This window comes from Corvus hawaiiensis, chromosome 23 (genome assembly GCF_020740725.1).
Source record: "Corvus hawaiiensis isolate bCorHaw1 chromosome 23, bCorHaw1.pri.cur, whole genome shotgun sequence".
Lineage (NCBI taxonomy): Eukaryota > Metazoa > Chordata > Aves > Passeriformes > Corvidae > Corvus > Corvus hawaiiensis.
In genome coordinates, this window is record NC_063235.1 from 6,945,949 (window position 1) to 6,960,012 (window position 14,064).

General features: G+C 53.8%; 1 protein-coding gene across 2 annotated transcripts in view; it reads left to right on the forward strand.

Moving 5' to 3' along the window:
* The first annotated feature begins 13,042 nt into the window (after positions 1-13,042).
* Positions 13,043-14,064, forward strand: part of MAN1C1 (mannosidase alpha class 1C member 1) — a 56,661-nt gene continuing 55,639 nt past the window's right edge. For both annotated transcript variants that reach the window (XM_048326744.1, XM_048326745.1), the window contains exon 1: positions 13,043-13,352. The gene's annotated coding sequence lies outside the window, so the exon portion shown is untranslated. The remainder of the gene's footprint in view (positions 13,353-14,064) is intronic.

Consider the following 14,064-nt stretch of genomic DNA (forward strand, 5'->3'; position numbering starts at 1 on the left):
TTTTATTCTTTCTACTTGACAGGACAAAGGGAAATGGATGAAAACTCAAAGAAAGTGGGATTAGATGAAATACTGGGGAGAAATTCCTTCCCTGTGAGGGTGGGCAGGCCCCGGCACAGGGTGCCCAGAGAAGCTGTGGGTGCCCCTGGATCCCTGGAAGTGTTCAAGGCCAGGTTGGAGCAGCCTGGGACAGTGGAAGGTGTCCCTGCCCATGGCAGGGGTGGAATGGGGTGAGCTTTAAGGTCCCTTCCCACCCAAACCATTCCATGATCCCCTAGAAAACAACTTCTGCTTGACATTTCAAAGGCGATGGGTGAGAGAACACCCAGGTATTTTGCTCCCTCCATCTGTGGCTTTTGGGCTGAGGCAGTTACAGCTTTCCACCCTTAAACAAATTCCTTCGCTTTCATCACGGCAAAAGCCCGAGTGATGCACGCGCCGAGCTGTCAAACGTGAGAAACAAACTCGCTGGAAGAAATAGAAAGGCTTTTTTTTCTTTAATTCCAATCTCAATTATAGGAATCAAATGCGTCATCTGGATCAATAGTAGGTTGAGATTGCTCAGCCAGGAAGAGTTTAGATATAAAAAGCTGCAGCTGAGAGCCTTCCTCCGAGCTCATGTGTTATTGTAAGTGAAACGATGACAGTGAGCCATGTTTGCAGCCTCCCTTGGACAGCTCAGGGTAAGAACAAAGCTTTGATCAATGTCCTCGTGTGCAGTAACAGGATCCTGAGCCCAGCCAGATCTTATCGTGGTCAGGAGCAGCAGGGATTCGCCTTTAATGTCCTTTGATCCCCACTGCCCCGTGGTCATCGCATCCTGCGGGTCTGCAGTTCACGCAGATCTGTTTGCAGAGAACGTGCAAATCACAGGGGAAAGAGGCAGCCTTTGAAAATACGGGATATTCCTGCTCACTTAACCTCTGTCCAACAAGAGCTGATGTGCAGAGAAGTGGCTGTGGCTCACCCAGCCCAAAGGGAAACGTTAAAAACCGGGGAAGTGTGTCAGAATTCCTTGGGTGATTTGGTCGGTTTGTAAGGAAGGGTGGAGGTGGCTCCCTGTCTGTGGAAAAGGGGAGGGCTGCAGGTTTTGGGCACGGGGTTACCAGGGTGACAGCAGCAGAGGCAGTGACAGGAGCCAGGTGCATCTTCCGTCAGCGACTTTCAGATCAACTTGGTTTCACATGGGAGTTAAAAACAGTCAGCACAGAAGGTGGGTGGTTGAAGAGGGTTGAGAATGATGCAAAAAATCTGCTGGACCGGCAGATCCGGCTCAGGTTTGAAAATCACCCTCTCCACAGCTCCCGTGAAATCACCTTTTAATGAAGAGCCTGAAACAGGAACCTGTAATTTCGTGGTTGGTGCACGAGCCAGAGGATGATCCAGCTGACTCTGGCAGAGCTTTCCTGCAGCTGTGGTCCAGCTGGAGTCAGGAATATTTACTGGCTGTTGAGCATGGCTCACCCAGAAATCCACAGCCCTGGCCTGCAGAGCCAGGCACGGAGCTGGAGCATCGCTGCCCAAGCTCAGCTCCCTCCCAGCTGTTCGGCATCAGGTCAGGCTTCCCCCTCCACAGCTGGAGCCCTTTGACTCACAGCTTCCCCAAGTCCACCTCCTCACCTCTCAGAGGAACCAAATAAATCCCAAAGCCACGGCCACAGGCTCTGGAGAGGATTTGTCATTGTGGTATGGGGCTGTGCTGCTCTGCTGGCGATTTGCTTCTTAAATGGGGCCAGATTTGATCCCCCACATTTGTGTTTGAGGTTTGATGGGTCCATGAGAGTTTGGGGGGCAGTGGGTCGGCAAAATGTGGTTGTGTGTGAAAAGAGCCAGTGCTGGGCAGGCAGGAGCTTTGCTTTTAGGGGACGTGAGAGGCTGGACTTGTTTTTCATGCTGGTTAAAGCATCGTGATCCAGCCGGCGGCTGGTGGTGTATATCAAGATTAAATTGGGGAAGGTCTGTCAGAATCTGGGTCACCTGCTCCTCTGTGGTCTCCCGTTTATATTTCGAGCTGGCCTGACTCACGTCTCCGGAATGCGATGGGAGAAGTGGGAAAGCTCCCGGTGCAGTTATTCAAGGGCTGCAGACAGGTAGGAACACACGAGGCATTTCCCAGCCCTGACAGGAGAGGCTCGGCTGCCACACCGGCTGTGCATCACCGCTGCTTCCCCCTGCCCCTGACGCTTTGAGCCTCTCTAGTTCTGCTTTTCGCGTCCTCAGGACGAGGGCGTGGGCTCTGAGGTGGGGATGAGACGGAGCAGCCCAGGCTGGAGCTGCTGCTTGCAGTCCCGGGCGTTCCCTGTCTCGTTACCCCCATTGCACGAGGAGGTGCACTAGTGCCGAGCCCCAAACTGCATCCCTTCCTCTCCCACCTGACACAGCAGCTCAGAGAGCTGCAGACAAGTCTAAAGCTCAGTTGTTTGCTCAGAGGAGAGGTCTGGGCTCCGGCTGAGTGCCCGAGAGCCCCGGGGAGAGCTGCCTGCGGCTGCCGGAGCCGCGTGATGCCAGCGCGGGGCTGGCCCTGGGCACCGAGCCCTGCGCTCCGCAGCGAGCCCGGGCTCACGGCAGCCCTGGCGGTGGAGGAGAGTCTGTGACGGGGCTGCTGAGGGCAGGGAGCAGGCTGACCAGCCCCAGGGGTGCTGTGTGTGTCCCCACGCCGCCTCTGCCGCCGGTGTGACCCCGCTCTCAGCCCCGCTGCGGTGCCCTCATTGTAACCCGCAGGGAGGCAGGGGTGTCCCTGCCCTGGGGTTGTCACTGCTCCTCCGGTGCTGGCCCTGCCAGCCTCAGTGAAATGTCATTGAATCCGTCTCTTCCGAGTGATTAACCTCCCTCAGAGCCTCAGGATGAGCCACACGCTGGGCCAGGAGCTGGGAAATGTCCGGGCTGAGCATCCCAACCTGCCCCGTGCCTCCTGCCGCAGCTCCGAGCGAGCAGGGAGTGACAAAGGCTCCTTTAAAGCTGCCTGCCCTGATGAGCTCGGGCTTTATCTGATTTGGGCTATCTCAGGGACGCGCTGGAGTGATAACACAACACATTATCTGCAGGGGAGCTCCTGGCTGTGTGTGAGAATCAGTAACGGGGGGAACCATTCTCAGTGCCTGCTCTGGCTGCACGGACACGGCTCAGAACCTGTGCCGAGCTCCAGGCTGCCACCTGAGCTATCAGGGCTCTTGAAAGCCACACACGGCTTTTCAAACTTTTTTAAAAATAATTTCCTCTCTCTGAAAGGCCTCTCCAGCCCTGGCACAGCCCCGTATTCCCTCTCCTCCTAACAAAGTTTGATCCAGCAGGTGCCAAACTCCTTCTAAAGAGCAAGGAGGTGGCAGCTGCCTCGAGAGGAAAGCCCCTTCCTTGTGACCCGAGTGCCATCAGCCATGTGATCATCAGCCCCTGGGTTTTCCTGCTGTCTCTAGGACTCTCAGCAAAGGATGTCTGAGAGCTTAAGTTCCTCCTCTTTTATCTCTCAGAGCTCAGAGCCGGCACCGGGGCGTTCTAGGATGAAGTGCAAAGAGCCCTGAGCAAGTTCGGGGGAAAGCTTTGGAAGCAGCCCGTCAGCCAGGCATTAAAGGCTGAGCTGGGTTTGCCTTGGGCCGTGCACTCACAGCCTTCCCTGGGCTCTGCAGGCTTCTCCCAGGGTTTGGGATGCTCCTGGGTGCTGCAGCTCCGTGTCCATCCCACAGAGGAGGAGTCCCAAATCCTCCCTCCTGTCTGTCACACGGCCCAGGGCTGTCCCTGAGGGTCACTCAGTAGCCTGTGCCAGGGTGATGGCTGGGACGGCTGACAAATGGAAGCAGACACAAAGCAACAACCTCAGATCTGCAGAGGTGACATCGCTCCTCCCTCCCAGGCAGCTAAAAATGAGCAATTCCAGCCTCCCTCCCCACGTCCTGCACAGCATTCCTTGTGCTCCAAGGGACATCAGCCTGTCCCAAGTGTCTCTGGCCTCCAACAGACCCAACACCTGGGGGAAAATCACCAGTGGAGAGTTGGCATTGCAGTGACCCCGGCTGGACCATGTATCCCACAGGTCTTACCAAGAAATTTTGAGGTTTTTTTTTCCCTTCCCAAAGCCAGGACAGGAGGACACAGCCATGAGACGTTAATTTCCCTACCTGTCCCTTCCCCCAAGACTCCTCGATCCTCCCCTCCCTCGCATTCCTGATACCCGGCAGGTATTTTTATAATCCCGTAATTGTTGTTTTCCCCAGCTCTCATTCTCTGTGTTCCAGCCTGGCCAGAGCCTTTCCCATCTGCATGCAGCCTGCGTGGCTGGAGCAGCCCCTCGGAGACCGGCACGAACACCCGTGAGCTCGAGCAGCACAAACACCTCCTCTCCCCTTCTTTGGGCACTGGTGTGAGCTCACTGCTCGCCCACACATGGGGTGGGGACAGGGACAAGGCACCGACCCGGACAGGAGCTGTTGGGGTCCCTGAGGAGGATCTGCTCAGGCTGGGTGAGGATCCAGGGAAGATATTTTTGTTTTTTCCACATGGATTAAGCATTACTCTGCGTGCGGTTTTAAAGGAGGAAAAGGAAAGATGAAATAGAAGTGGTTCTGTGGGTGCCTGTAGGAGATTTGTCATTTCAAGGGATCTCTTGGATAATGTGGAATGATGAGTCTGAGCTGGGACCACACAGAGACACCAGGAAGGAAAAACATTTCCCTGCTTCACACCAGCAGCATAAAATTGTTTCATTTTCTACCGACCCAGGAAAAATTGAGAGGACACTGAGGGCATTTCTGAATGGACCTGGAGGGTGAAACCTCCCTCTCCCACCAGCAGCAGGGGCTGTGCTGGCACAGTGCCACCAGTAAAGAGCCCTCATCAGGTCCTGGGTGATACTGGAAGAGAAAAGCCCTCAGTCAGGGGAGTGCCGAGCCCTGCCCAGCGCTGGTGCCGTGTCTGTGCCACAGGACGTGTTCTGCTTGCGGATGCCACGAGGAACACGGGACGTCAGACTGGCAAAATGACAACAATTCGGTGCAGACCTCCCCAGGCTCCGGTTAAATATAGTGCAGACAGTGATTCATCCCAGCCAGCTTGGGAGTGACCTGTTTTGCAGGTCGGCACAGATGAACTTCACCCTCAAGGTGACTGAAAAGTTATTTTGGGCTGCAGAGAACCCTCTCCTTATTTCAGTGTTTGCCAGGGAGTTGGTGCAGTGCACAGCTGAAGGGGGTTTGGCCTTGAAGAGGGATATGGGCACCCAGGGAAAAGCTCATTTTTAAAACAGAGCAACAGTCCTGCCTTTCATGGGGAAAAAATAACCTGCAGAATAGGCCTGTGACAGCAGCACGTCTGCAAAGTGCGCGTTCATCTTCTGTCACAGCTTTAGCTGCCACCTTCCCGTGATCATTTAAAATCCTAACTCCTGCTCCTGGCCTGGGTTCCAGTGGTGGGACACAGGAACTCCCACTCTGGGAAGGCTGAGCTCCACGGGAGCTCTGTTTTCCTGGTTTGGTTAATGGCTGGAGAGAGAAAAGGGTAACTCTGTAATTTGGCAAAGCAATGCACAGCCAAGCGCTTCAACAGCTTTGGCTCCTCTCCGCAGGGAACAGAAATATATTTATTGGAATATCTGCCCCATTAACCTTATCTTTCCTTCTTCTCTACACATTATTGACCTCTTTGAAGGTGGTTTAAATTCTGCTCACCTCAACAGCCCCTGGGGAGGGGCTGCACCTCCCAGGGATCTGTGCAAAACACGGGAGGAATTTCTCCCAGTGGATCACCTGGATCACTGCAGAAAGGGGCTGGTGGCACCTGAGAGGTGCCAATAAAACACTCTGTGTAAAAATCTCCACAGAAGATTCTCCTGACCGGCTCCACCCTGAGCCACTGCACAGCTGAGGGATGATTTCAGCCCAGCCTTAGAAGCCACCTGAGGATGGCCAATGGATGCTGCTGGGAGCTGGATTTTCATTGCCATTTTAAAGGACTTTTAGCTCTCTGGAAATGCTTCTTTTTTCCGCTATAATGGCAATATTTGTGTTATCCCATTCAAATGCTCTGAGGTGTTCTGATTTCTCTTGGCCTGGCTCATAGCAGCCCGGTTCAAAGGCATTAAAGGGAAATGAGCTCGGCACCAAGGGAAGGGGGGAAACACCTTTCCCTCCAAGAGGGATCTGTTTGCTGGCTCTGGGATGGCACAGGCTGCTCAGTGACCATGTGCAGGGCAGGGACTCTGCAGCCAGCTCAGGGTCTCTCTGCAGCCCTTCAGGAGCACAGGAAACAGTTGAGAGGGGCTGAAGGTTTGACCCAGGGAGTTTATCAAGGCTTTCCTACACAGAGTCAGAATCCAATTAAAGTCAACAGGGTTGGGCAGTAACTTATCCTCTCTGTGGACAAATGGCCAGAGGAGCTCTGTGGCTCATGGAGTTATCACTTGCCATTAAGTCTAATAACTCTGATTAATCTGACCCAAAAGGGTTTTATACTGTTATCTCTTGGTGAAAAAACCCCAAACCTCTGACAGCTGATTTGATAAGGGTTTTTGCAATGTCCATAAACTGGTGGGGTTTAGTCTTTGACTTGTCTCCTAAAAACAAATGTCCTCTGTGCAGCTCTCCACATGGTTTATAGGAAATTGGGGTTTTTCCCCCCAGTATTTTTAACAGATTGCTACAGAGCAGTGAATTAACCCCTGGGGTCTGCTAACCACAAGCTGGAAATGTATCCTAAATTATTGTAGCACTTATCTATTAGTCCAGAAGAATTCACACACTGATCCTCATCTGGAGCTCTCCGCGTTGGGAAAGATCCTCTTCAGACCCGACCAGAGCTGAAAGCTGCCCCAGCCCTGCTGAAATCCCAATTATTGATGAGGGGACAGCCCAGGCAGAGGGGACAATGCAGGAGCTGTTCCTGAGGAGCTCTGAGGCATGGCAATGTATGGCTGTGCTTCATCTTTGGCCAAAACACAGAGCAGAACTGAAGGAACTATTTTTCTTTTTGCCTTCTGGTCTGTGGACAGTGAATAGGATGAGCAGAAAGGTTTCTCCTCCCCTGCTCCCACAGGAGGATTCATCTCCCCAGCATTTGGAGATGTTGGTCCCTATTTTCTGGCTTGCCTTGAAGTCCACTTGCAAATGTGTTTTTATGATGAAAGAAGGGGTTTTTTTGTGAAATGTGCATTTGTTTCAACGTCCTTGGAGTAAACTGAGCCTAGCCCTTGGAGGAGAGCAGGGATGGCTGCTGGAGTGTGAGGAGGTCTCTGGATGCAGGATTGAAGATGGATTGTGCACATGGTCATCAAATAAGTTGAAATTCAACCTTTGGGAGATTATTTTCCTTAAAAACGAAACCAGTCCTTCACGACTTCTACAAAGCCCAGCAGTTTCCAAAGGCATTGCTCTGGTTGGCTCCTTCTGTGGCTGGAAAATTCCTCTGTTTTCTCAAACAGGGTCCCCTGGCTCATTTCTGGGCTGTGCTTGGTCCGCACCGATGTCTGAGGACATTGTCACCTCCTGGGTTCTTTCCAAACAGTTCAGGGGTCTGCAGACTTCTAAGGAAACATTGAATAGCCAGATTTTACCTGAAAAAGAGAGGAGATCTTCCAGCTCCAGACAACTCCAGACAGAATCCTGCCACAGACAGCAGGTGGCTCATTCCCAGGGGCCATCGGGGCCAAATCCACTTTGGATTGACTCCAGATGCTTCTTTGACTCAAACCAAATATTTAAGTTTGCTTGAAGATCGTTGGGTTTTCTTAATTCCTCTGTTTGTCCAAGACTGGGTTTGTTTCTCTTTCACCAAGTTCCTCCCTAATTTGCCTTCGGGTCTGGTTTGCCTAAGCTGCATTTCCTGGCAGGTGAAGTCTTTGGCTGAAAATTATTCTTAGACCTTTCCCACTTGGGATCTTATTTCTGAAGCCATCTAAAATAGGCTGTTGCTCCACATTCGCAAGAGCAAACTCATGGCATTCCTCTGGCCCTCTCCTTATTTAAGCAGGGGAAAATGGAACACAGACGTTCTGATGATGCTGATTTTAATGAAAAAAAGGGGGGGGAAAGCTGCAGCCTGCTCCATTAGTCACCTGGTGTTACAGGAAAGTAATAAATTGAAATGTTCCTGCTCTCTCCTCCATGCACCTTATGTTGTGTTTCTGCCTTTGTACTATTTTTCAGCGTGTTTGATATTTTCCCTGGCACACAGGAGGCAGGATTGCTGAGATGTAGGCCTGTACCATAATTAAGCAAGATTCCTCCTCCTGTGAGAGCTCATTCCTACACAATTCCGGTGTGAGGGACTCAGAACAGGTTGTTATCTCAGATGTGAATGGGTTTTTTCCCCCCTCTTCTGGGATAGAACACGAGTCTGGCTGAGGTGATGGGCTTTACGTTGTGCAAATGTCTCCCTCCTGCCTGCAGAGAACCGTTGGAATTCTCAGCAAGGCTTCTGTGCATCCCTAAGTGTGACTCTTAACTCAGATAATTAATATCTTCTACGTAGAGAAGAACGTGGAGTTAACAGCAAAGCAGCCAGACCTGCAGATCAGCGTGTGATGATGCCCCTGAATTCAGAGCTTTTTGGGGCTAATTATCCCATTTTCTGTGGCCCGAATGTGGCTGTAGCATTTCTGCAGCTCCAGGTGAGGCAGCTGCTTTCTCTGCCCTGGCCATTCACTCCTGACTGGCAGAGAGGGGGCTGAGGAACCCCTTTTTTGCAGGTTTAGCTAGCTAAAATTCTCTGAATGAAATCAGGGCAAGCCCCACTTCCAGTTTATCCACTTCTGTAACTTCAGCCTGCAAGGGTCCTCCTTGGCAGCACAGGATGGTCAGGAGGTGCTGAGGGGGTCATTTGAAGGAGGAGGAGAAAGGCTGCTCCAAAGAACATCTTTCCACACCTTTATCCTTCTCCTGCCTTCCTTTCCCACTTTATCCATCAGTTTTCCCCCACCTTGTGCGGGTCGGCGCCCCAGGCTGTGTCGGCTGAATTCCTCTGGGTTCTCCATCCACCCCGCACAGGTGACACTGCTGTGGTTGGATTACCATTACAATTCAGCCTTTCAGGTGTTTAGTTAGAGTAATTCCTGCCCAAACAACGCCGGTAATCCCTCAGAACGTGGTTTAATCTGACAAGCAGTCCTGCCCCTCACTCCCAGCTCCTGGAGTAACTCGAGGCAGCAGCACTCAGCACCCCTGCAATGCACGTTCAGGGAGCAGATAACGAGCTGCCTTAATTACCCAGCCTTCTCCGCAGCCTCCTGTCCTCTGCTCGTATTTCTAAAGCCTTAAAATAATCGATACCACACAGATTTCTCCTGTCCAGAGTCATTACAGGCCATCAGGGATTGTTTTGCTCATTCTGCCCGCAGTGGAGGTGCGCCCTGCTCGGAGAAGCTCCGGGCTGTTGTTTGCAGAATGCCTCGGCCAGGTTTCAGTGTCTGGGCTTCCCCTTACCTGATCCCAAGCAGATAAACCAGGGGCAGCTGCAGTGGGCCTGACACAATTAATAACACCAGCCCGTGCCGCTTTCGGGGGAGGAACAGCGGCTTTGGAAGCTCTGTCCTTCCCCAGACATTCCCGGCTGGACCGCGGGTAAGGCAGAGCCGGGTGGGAGCAGCGGGAGCCGCTGTGCCAGCGGGATGCTGAGATCAGGCTGCGGAGAGCTGAGCCCCAAACTGGGCTGCACGGCCCTGTGGAGTGTCAGAAATGCTGGGAGACGGCTCCTTGTTCTGTCAGCCCCGTGCTTGTTCCCCGGGAGGGGAAGGATCCCTTCGCTTCCACGGCTGGCAACTCCAGCAGGGTTTGCTGTCACCGCCTGCGCTTTGTAGTAGCTATCAGCAGGGTTTAGGTGTCTGGTTTACACGCTGGGGCTGCCCTGTTTTAGGGATGCGCTCAGATGTACGATCCCTTTCCACTATAGGGGAACAAGGCTGGGTTGTTGGGTTGATTTCCTTTCCTTTTCGTTCTTCCTTTTCACTCCTTTCCTTTCCTTCTTTTCCTTTCCCTCCCTTTAATTTCTTTCATTGACTCCCTTCTTTTCCCTTTTCCTTCCTTCCTCTGGCCTCTCCTTTCCCCTCTCCCCCTCTTCCCCTTCCCCTTCCTTCCCTCCCCATCCCCAGGCTGTGTTGGCTCTGCCCCTGCTGCCACTGCCACAGAGCCTCTCTCCCATCTGCCTGCTCCATCCTTTCGTGGCTGCGATGCCCAAAAATCCCCGTCTGGAGCCATTCTGGGAGCCAAAGAGGGTTTCTGGAGTGCTATTCCAGCACTGGGATTCATCCTGGCTGCTCCTGCAGCCAGAACCAGGAGTGTTTTCTGCTCTGAGAGAGGAATAAACATCGAGGCTCTTTACAAGATAGGCTGGAGGCTCGAGTGCAATAATCGGGCCAAGCTCCTTTGCCCTGTCATCTATCACTCTGTAGTTTGCTTCCTCACAGAAAGGTGGATATTAAATTCTATTTTTCTTACGCCCATTAAAAAAAAAAAAAAAAAAAAAAGTAATTTTCTCTAAATTATTTCTTCCAGAGCTGCTAAAAAACAAGAATCATAATGCAGCAGGACCCCCATTTCCCCAGTAATTACACTCTGCCTCCTAACTCCTTCAACACCAATTTCTCGATTTATTTGCCTTCCGTCTGGAACTGCAGTCACAGGCAGAGCTGGGCTCTGTCTTATTATTGCACAGACAAAATTGTTTTTAAAATGTAATTAAACATTTACCTTGAAGACAATGCTTTGTCTTCTTTAAGAAGCATAATATCTTAATTTAACCTAATCTAGAAAACCTTCCATTTCCAAGCTTTTACCTCCAAGACAATGTTATGCTAAACACAAAGCAAAACAAAAAGATTTCCTAATTTAACCTAATTAAAAGATAAGCCTCCAACTTTTCCACCGCCGCTGCCTGGAATGAGGAGCGAGGCTTTGGTTTGCTCAGAACTGTCTATTTTATCATCCCTCTGGTTTGTTCTCTGCTGTCGATTTTTATTTATTATCCTCCTTGATGCCCCCAAATCCTCTTATGAAGTGGAGCTATCCAACCTTTCCCATCCTGGGGCCATCCCTAAGAAGATCAAGGGACCACCACCACTGGAACAGCAGAGAGTTTTGGTTTGGTGGGCTTTTCTTTGGTTGGCTTGGGTTTTTTTTTTAAATAAGGATGAGACAAAATGCAGCCTGGCTGCTGTGTGAGGTTTCCCCAGGGAAGAGGAGGTTTAAGGAAGGTGAAGGATTATTTCTGTTCGGTCCGAGGTGAGGTGTGGGGAGAAGGCATGTGGGAAGCCCACGGTGAGATGGTCTCTGGCTGGTGCTGGTCCCCGGGGGATGCCCGAGGTAGAAGCCCTGCCAAAATCCATTCCTGCTCAAAATAATGGAACTGGCAGCTGCCTCGCAGGGTTCTCCCCTCCTCCCGAGCAGAGCCAAACCCTCCTTCGCAAGCCGCTCCCGCGGGCCGTGAGGAGCCTGTGGAGCATCTGCCGTGCCCCGGGAGCGCCGGTGCCAACCTGCCAGGACGGAGCAGCCCCATCCTGCCCTGCTCTCCCTCGTGGTGCAGCCACAGGGCAGGAAGGGAGAGCGGCTGTGCCGGGCTGGCTCCAGCAGCTGCTCCGAGCAGAGCACGCCGTGCCCGGGCCATGGTGCCCGCCTCTCCCTCACGCTCAGCAGGCCCTGCCTGCGAACCACGGCGGAAAGAGCGATTTCAACCCCAAATCATCGAGATGCAAATCCGCCTTGGAGGGTGGCCACCTTCAAGGTCTGCTGGGCAGCCACTGGAGCTAAAAAGCATCACGGTTTTTTGGGGTTTATTTGGACTAAACCTGCAGCAGCTATGGAGATGAGGGGAAGGTGAAGTAGGACGATCGCCAGCCTGGGGTCAAGGGCAGCTGCACAATCCTGTCACGGCACCTGCTTTATATGCCTTAAAGCACTTTTCACAGGAAAATGACAATATTAGCTGTGTTTCTGATTCTCAGAGAGCGTGGGGCCCTGCAGCACGCTGCTGGCAGCCCCAGCCATCAGCTCAGGTATTTGTCCCCCGCGGTGCCGGTTATTGTGCAGGAGGCACACACTGAGCGCAGGCAGACGCAAACAGCAGATGATTTCTTCCCTCGTAGCTCCAGCTCCTTTCCAGCCTACAAAATGTTCCCTTTTAGCTCTTCCAAGTTTAGTCACAGCCGTTCCCTGGTGGCTTCGTTCACCCTTTCCTGGGAGCCTCATCCTGTCCCCCTCCACCCATCCAGTTATTCCTGAGGGGTTTCAGATGCCTCTGGCTGTGGGTTATGCCCCTTTTTTACCTTTCATTGCTAGTTTTGCAGGTTTGAGTGCGTTTTTTGTTACATTTACGAGCAGAAACTCTGGTTCACTGTCTTCCCCTCTGGTACAGTACTAACTCACAGGGTCACTCAAATTTACCTGGTGACACGTTGAAGGTTAAGGTGAGGATTTAAGGATTTGGGATTAAGATGTGCTTCACGGCACTTGGAACATGGGCTCGTATAAAAAAAAAAGGGGTTCCCAAGATGTCTCCAGCCCCTCTCCGAGACTCCTGCTCCCCTCCTCGTGCCAGGCAGGGAGGCAGTGCCCTCAGGGCCATGGAACCCACAGGGTACGGGGCCCTTCATGGGGGATCTGTGGGTAAATCGGTGCCTCAGATCCCTCACGGGGCATGAGGTTCGAGAACGGTGGCGCCCGCGACACCCGCACCTGCCGAGCCCTCACAGCCTCTGGAGCCGCCTCGCGCCCGCAGCCCCTTTTTAAAGTAGCGGCGCCCCCCCCTCCGCCAATCGCAGCGCGGACGGGGCGTTCCTCGCAGCCAATGGGAAGCCGCGGCTGAAGGAAAGGGGCGGGGCCACCGCTCTCCGAGCTCGAGCCGGGCAACTGTGGTAAACAAGGGGGCGTGGCCCGCGGCTATCCTGGCGCGGGCAGCAGCCAATGGCAGAGGCCGGGGGAGGCGCACCAGCCAATAGAGAGCGAGGGCTGGCGGAGCCGCGCGCGCTGATTGGCTGGCGCGGGCGCGGAGTGACCGTTGGCGGGAGGGGGCGTGGCGGGGGGCGCGGCGGGGGCGGGGCCGGGCGCTGTCGCAGTGAGCGGCGGGGCGGGCGGGGCTCCCGCGCTGCGCGTGAGGGCAGCGGGCAGCGCTGCCCCGCCGGGCCCCGCGCCGGGCACGGAGCCGGGCGAGAACAGAGCTTCCCGAGTAGCTGGGCGCAGTTAGGTGCTTCCCTCCTGCATGCTCGGATGGGCAAGGAGAGGAGCTGTCCCCTGGAGAGCGCAGCCTCTTCCCTCTCCTAATTGAACGGGCAGCCGGGAGCGCTGGCAGCAGCGAGGGGCTGTCGCTTTTGGGATGAGCGGGCAGGACTGAGAAGATTTTGCTCACTGTAGGAGCCAGAGAGGCTTGGATTTGTCAGAGGGGTGAGTAAACAGCGCTAGGGGTAGGAGAGCGTCCGCCCCAGCGGGTGTGACGGTGCTTGGGGGCAGCGCTGTCCCTGCCCGCAGGAGAAGCGGCGATTTGGGGGTTGGACGTAGGGTTTCAAGCCGTGTCCTGCTGCCTTGCGGGGTCTGAAAGTAGAGCTCTGTCTCTTCCACAAGGAGAGGATTTGTGTGTGGGGGGGGTATAGATAACTCTACCAGACAGAGATTTGGGAGAAATTTGCCGGGATCTATTTAGCAAAACCAAAACCCGTAAATTTTTGTTGTTGTTGTTGTTGTTGTTACTGTTTTTTTCCTCAAGAAGCTCAGCCCGAGCCGAGCTTTCCGCATGGCTGGTTTGCAGCCCCATCGTCCCCAGCCCTGCGCTGGCGAAGGCAGCTCCTGGCAGAGGAGCGGAGCAGCCCCGTCCCTGCCTGCCTGCGCTGTCCCAGGGCACCCTGCCTCTCCCGGGGTGTCCCAGAGCACCTTGTCCCTCCCGGGGTTCTCCCTCTTGTCCCCCGGGCTGCCCCGCCAGCAGAGCCCGGCATCCCGGCGCTGGAGGGGAGATGGTGCAGAGCTGGGAGCTGCTCGCAGACCGGAGAGCTGATGCCAAGTCCGGACAGAGGGAACCGAACTAGTGCCGCTGGAGGGTGGGGGACCGGCCGGGGACAAAGGCTTGTCTCGCCGGCCGCATCTTTGGCGGTGTTGAATGACC